Consider the following 6522-nt stretch of genomic DNA (forward strand, 5'->3'; position numbering starts at 1 on the left):
GATTGTTTTGTAATTTCACGTTTTCCATGGCATCCTTGAAGGCTTTTAGTACAAGATTTACATTATCTTTTGTACTGTTCAACCCCATCAGACCAACACGCCATATCTGAAAAATTTCACCACAAAAAGTAGGTTTTTCAAGGGAAAAAATTTACGATTATGGAGTGAATATCTGCGAATATGAGAAGAAAATTGTGAATATGATACCTTTCCAGCAGATTTCCAAGACCACCTGAAATATCCATTTTATATCTGAAAAAGAAATTGATTATTCAATTTTAACACTCTCTATGAATGACCCCCTGCAAGTAAAAATGCCACTATTGGCAGGGGGTACTTCCCAAGATTTATCACTTAGAAAGTACGTAAATGGAGATACCCCCCTGCCCATATTAAAAATAACTGTTCGAGGGGGGTGATTGCCTCCATTTACCGTACTTCCTGAGTGACGTGAACCACTTATGCAAAAAACTATGGAGTTGTTCTTCTGATAGGTATTCTGTGCCTACACTTTCTTTTATTTTTATTGTATTTTTATCTTTACTTGAAAGCACGACATGAAATTACCATTTAGACCTAACCCGGGGGGTGACGGGAGTCAATGACCAAATTCATTACTCATTTTGTTTCGAGAAATGCATTATAGTTTAAAATTTAGTTTAGCCGAATTCATATTAGAGGCGGGAAACTCGTCTTACAAGGTCAAGGAAAACAGGAAACTCGTCTTACAGGGGAAACTCCTCTTGGAAACTCATCTTAGACGGGAAACTCGTCTGATGTGAATCAGGCCACAGACGGGTTTCTCGTCAGAATTTTCCCGCCTAACTTTCCCGTCTAAACAAACGGTTAATTCCTTCTGGACGAGAATCTCGTCTTAAATTCACATTTAGACGGATAAATCAGACGAGTTTCTGAAATATCAACACGGTCAAGGACGGAACAAGGGTAAAGCCCGCCGCACAAGAGAGCTATCAGCTGAGCTAACGATCTCGCGAGGCAGTTAACTCAGCCTGAAAACTATCCGCACACGATAGAAACTTGCCTCTCGAGGCGAATTCCTCACGAAAAACTATCCGCACACGAGAGTAACTTGCTGAGCTAACAGCCTCGCGAGGTCTTTAACTCAGCTAGCAGCTCTCGTGTGAGGCGGGTTTATTTGAGAAAATAAACAAATTTTTATCGTAACAATCACGATACCCTTTTTAACATTACCCGACCCATCACACGTGTAAATTTTATATCCATTCCAACTCATATTAAGACGGGTTTTTCACAATCAACTTTCTGTCTAAGATGAATTTGCCGTGCCTAATATGAATTTGGTTATTAATGCGAGAGAGATGATACCCTCATCTTCTTCGCTTCCTTGAATATACAATCCATTGTTATATGGTTTGTTGTTTTTTGAATAAGGACGTGATTTTCGTCAGATCTTCGAAGCAAATGGTGTCATGACAGAACTCCCTGGTTTGCAAATTATGTCGACACCATTGTCTGTACGAGAGCCTCTGTATAATGATAAATTCACGTTAATTTACTTGTTTTTGTAAGATTATAAGAATATTATCGATTCGTTGTGTTGCTACAAGGTTACATCTGGTCTTACCTTGGTGTTCCGAAATCACCACAACCCTGACTGTCACATTCACGGATTAAATTTCTACCATTTGAGCTGCAAAGCTGACCAAGTTTAAAACATTCAACCGCATTATCTAGAAAAATAAATCCAGAAAAATACGATGAAGAATAACGAAGTGATACTTGAGAATTCTATGAACAAAGATATATATCACAATATGTATTCCAGTACCTGCAAAGACTAGGAATATAACAACGATCTTAACAACTCCAAACATCTTTGATCTGCTAAAATTTAATCTTCTAGCTTGAAATGGCTTTTCATCGATATAATGACCGCACTTATACAGGATGTTTAAAAAAACACAACACTTAATATTTATGAATATTTTGATACGCTATACGATCTTTTGTGATCAAAACGAAAGTGAATTTCACGAACACTTTGAAGTTGCGTTTTTCTTATTCACCACAGCTGTAGATCAATCCACAAGATATCCTGAAACATTTGTGTGTTGATGAAAACTCATTTAGATTGGAATATTATTGCACCGCGAAAATATTCAACTTGACTTAGACAAAGTAAAATACTAAAGTAGGTCACATCTGGGTGCATTGCAAGCTAATGGGTTAACAAGAGACACTGACAGATAGTTTTGTTAACTTATTAACTGACAGTACTCTTCCACTGATGAGTAAAATCATCTGACACGATTAGGAAAATACAAACTATTTCTTGGTATAAAGTATCTTTTTCTTCGAACTTATTTCCATATAATGAAATAAGAAATTCCTTCCAACATAAACACAACCAATTGCAAGTCAGCATTTGAATAGAAGATGCTGAGCTTTTGTCAGGAGACAATAATAATAATATAATTTTTTTATATCACGAATTCCTGTCCACAAAACACTCCTTAAACACTTACGGAAGAGATATTTCTCTGCTGTTCTAAACAGATAATTTTGCCGTAACGATTTGAGAAAATACAAACACAGACTTCTTCAAGAACGAACACTGTATGTATTTCAGTCTATACAGCGAGGTTTATACTACAGAGCGACAAACAACACAGAACTTGCTTTATTATTCCGACATAAGAACGACGTGAAATATGGCTTCATATATACAAGGCTACGATGAAGAACGCTTCGAGACCAAAGTCAGTAAAAATTTCCTTTGTCAGATTTGCTTCAACGTCTTGAAAGAGCCTGTCCTGTGTCCGACAAACCAACATTGTTTTTGCCGTTGTTGTATTACGAAACATCTGGAAAATTCTCAAACATGTCCAACGTGTGCTGATGAACTGACCGTAGAGACTTTGGGCGAACCCCAAAGAATTGTAAAAGATCTTATAAACGAGTTAAAAATTCGTTGCGTTTACATCGACAGAGGTTGTCAAGAGGTTGTGGAATTACAGCATCTTGACCGCCATGAAGATACATGTGGATACACACCAGCCGTTTGTACAAACCAAGGCTGTGGTTTAATTGTCAACAAGCGTGATCTTATTCACCATGAAAGTGAAGTCTGTGAATTCCGAAAGTTGAAGTGTCACTCGTGCGGAGAAATGACGAAAACTTTGGCAGATATGGAGGAAAAAATGGCGAAGAATAATGTAAATATTGAAACTAAAATAACAAATTTAGAGAAAAACGTTGCTACTTTTGCGAATGATATGGAGAAAAACACCGCAGATATAAAAGCAGATATAAAAGCAGATATGGAAGGAAAACTCGAAGCGGTTAACAACGAAGTCAAAGGATTGAAAACAGCTTTGGTCAAAGCTTTTGATGAAATGAAGGACGTTCTTATCACGATGGAGGGCAAGAAAGAAGAAAACACAAGAAAAGTAAGAAATAGACCAAGTGGTGATAAGGAAAATATAATTGTTGCTGGAGATGTAGCAACTAACTCTGTAGAGATATTTAACTGGCGCCAAAGAACATGGTCGCCATTACAATCAATGCCAGAGGATCGTTATGGAGCAACTTCATTTACTTATAACAATCATATGACTATAGCTGGGGGTTGGTGTGGTGTGTCTGTCATTGCTGATGATATGATTAGAATGAATATTGACCCAAACCCTGATCTCTCAACACACTGGAGTGACTGTCCTGTTAAACTACCTGATAAATTAATATTCCACAGCAGTGTGCTGTATAATGATCAGTTGATAGTCTCTGGAGGTGATAATGGAAATGGTTTATCTGACTTGATCAGATCAGTCCAGCTTGTTCCTCCCTATACTGTGAAGACCTTAACAAGAATGCCAGAACCAAGACAAGGTCACAGCATGGAAATATTTGATGATAATTTGGTGATAGTTGGTGGAAGTACAATTAGCAGTTACAAAGGCAACCTCAGCAGTGTCGTACTGTACGATATAAAGAAGAATGAGCTGAGACAGTTGTCACCACTGCCGTATGAGGTGAGTCTCATGGCAACTGTGAGATGGGGAGACAACATTGTTGTTATTGGTGGCTTTGACAAATATGGCAAATTACTAGATACAGTTATCATTTACAATGTCAAGACAGGACAAAGTCACATGCTGCCATCAATGAGATGTAAGAGGAGGGGATGTACTGCAGTTGTTATTGAAAACAACATTGTAGTCCTGGGAGGGGAGAGTGAGCAAGCAATGCTAACATCAGTTGAAGGTTTCAACTTTGAAAGGTATTCTTGGGAAGAACTTCCAGAAATGTCTGAAGCAAGATTGTGGCACACTGCTGTTGTTGTGTGAACAATATGTGAGGCATTAAGCACTTGAAAACTCCTAACATATTATGAACAATTGAAATGAATTATAAGATTTCCACAAAGTTATAGAAATAGATTGTACCATTCTAAGTTGATTGTCAGACATATACTGATTTGTATTTTTGTGATTTAATTTAAATTGAGTCAGATCTTGGAATTATATATTAAAGAACAATAACAAAACAGACCAACACGCCATATCTGAAAAATTTCACGACAAAAAGTACAGTTTTTCACAGGGAAAAAATTTACGATTATGGAGCGAATATCTGCGAATATGGAGAAGAAAATTGTGAATATGGATACCTTTCCAGCAGATCTTCCAAGACCACCTGAAATATCCATTTTATATCTGAAAAAAAATTTGATTATTCAATTTTAACACTCTCCCTCTTTATTGGACCTGTATGAATCACCCCCCTGCAAGTATTAAAAATGAGGCTGTTGGCAGGGGGGTAGTCCTTCCCACGATTCATCACTCAGCAAGTACCGTTAATTGAAGCAATCACCCCCCCTGCTTATATTGGAAATGGGGCTTTTGGCAGGGAGGTAATTACTTCCATTTACAGTACTTGCTGAGTGACGGAACCACTTATGCAAAAAACTATGGAGTTGTTCTTCTGATAGGTATTCTGTGCCTACACTTTCTTTTATTTTTATTGTATTTTTATCTTTACTTGAAAGCACGACATGAAATTACCATTTAGATCTAACCGGGGGGTGAAGGAAGTACAATCATCAAATTGATTACTAATGGTAGTTTATATACAATTAAATTGACTTTTGCAAAATACAATGACATTTTCGTGCAAATAAAACCAAATACGGTAGAAATAACTACAAAACCATGGTCCATTTTACCAATACAACAACTATTATTACAAATAGTCTTTTGGAATTACGATTAAACCATTCTTATAAAGTTGTAAATGCAAATGCTGTGTTATTCCTGAGTAAGGAATTTCCTACGATTTTCCTAACACTGAACCTTCATCAGCGAAGCCTGAAGACTTCGAAGGCGTGAAATAAAATATCTTTGCACTAAAACCTATAAAAAATGAATGAAGTTAATTACTCTAGTGCAATACACGGGTCTACGAGGTTGTTCTCAAGTCATGCAACGATGAACCTTCCATATTTCATTTTAATATTTATGGCTTTATTGTTGAAGATAATGAAAGCGAAAGAGAGAAATTGTTTACAAGTGAAATAGTCAGATTGTCTTTTAAATTGCCGTGGAAAACTGATTTTGTTTCGAGAAATACATTATAGTTTAAAATTTACTTTAGCCGAATTCATATTAGAGGCGGGAAACTCGTCTTACAAGGTCAAGAAAAACAGGAAACTCGTTTCACAGGGGAAACTCCTCTTGGAAACTCATCTTAGACGGGAAACTCGTCTGATGTGAATCAGGCTACAGACGGGTTTCTCGTCAGAATTTTTCCGCCTAACTTTCCCGTCTAAACAAACGGTTAATTTGAACGGGAATCCCTTCTGGACGAGAAACTCGTCTTAAATTCGCATTTAGACGAATAAATCAGACGAGTTTCTGAAATATCAACACGGTCAAAGACGGAACAAGGGTAAAGCCCGCCGCACAAGAGAGCTATCAGCTGAAAACTATCCGCACACGATAGAAACTTGCCTCTCGAGGCGAATTCCTCACGAAAAACTATCCGCACACGAGAGTAACTTGCTGAGCTAACAGCCTCGCGAGGTCTTTACCTCAGCTACCAGCTCTCGTGTGAGGCGCGCTTAACTGAGAAAATAAACAAAATTATTATCGTAATAATCACAACACCCTTTTTAGCATTACCCGACCCATCACACGTGTAAATTTCATATCCATTCCAAGTCATATTAAGACGGGTTTTTACAATCAACTTTCCTGTCTAAGATGAATTTCCCGTGCCTAATATGAATTTGGTTATTAATGTGAGAGAGATGATACCTTCGGCTTCTCCGCTTCCTTGAATATACAATCCATTGTTATATGGTTTGTTGTTGTTTGAATAAGAACGTGATTTTCGTCAAATCTTCGCAGCAAATGGTGTCATGACAGAAATCCCTGGTTTGCAAATTATGTCGACACCATTGTGTGTACGAGAGCCTCTGTATAATGATAAATTCACGTTAATTTAATTGTTTTGTAAGATTATAAGAATATTATCGATTCG

The 6522-nt window shown here is 37.2% G+C and overlaps 2 long non-coding RNA genes across 2 annotated transcripts; both read right to left on the minus strand.

Moving 5' to 3' along the window:
* On the minus strand, positions 1-6522 carry LOC114541670. The gene is made up of 3 exons (XR_003689324.1): positions 6297-6522; positions 4652-4697; positions 1-106 (listed from the first exon to the last, which is right to left on the minus strand). It is a non-coding gene; the product is annotated as an uncharacterized LOC114541670 (long non-coding RNA).
* LOC114541671 lies at positions 1497-2009 on the minus strand. The gene is made up of 3 exons (XR_003689325.1): positions 1811-2009; positions 1607-1712; positions 1497-1508 (listed from the first exon to the last, which is right to left on the minus strand). It is a non-coding gene; the product is annotated as an uncharacterized LOC114541671 (long non-coding RNA).

The sequence above is a fragment of the Dendronephthya gigantea genome, unplaced genomic scaffold, assembly GCF_004324835.1.
Source record: "Dendronephthya gigantea isolate DGI-Jeju-01 unplaced genomic scaffold, DenGig_1.0 000301F, whole genome shotgun sequence".
Lineage (NCBI taxonomy): Eukaryota > Metazoa > Cnidaria > Anthozoa > Malacalcyonacea > Nephtheidae > Dendronephthya > Dendronephthya gigantea.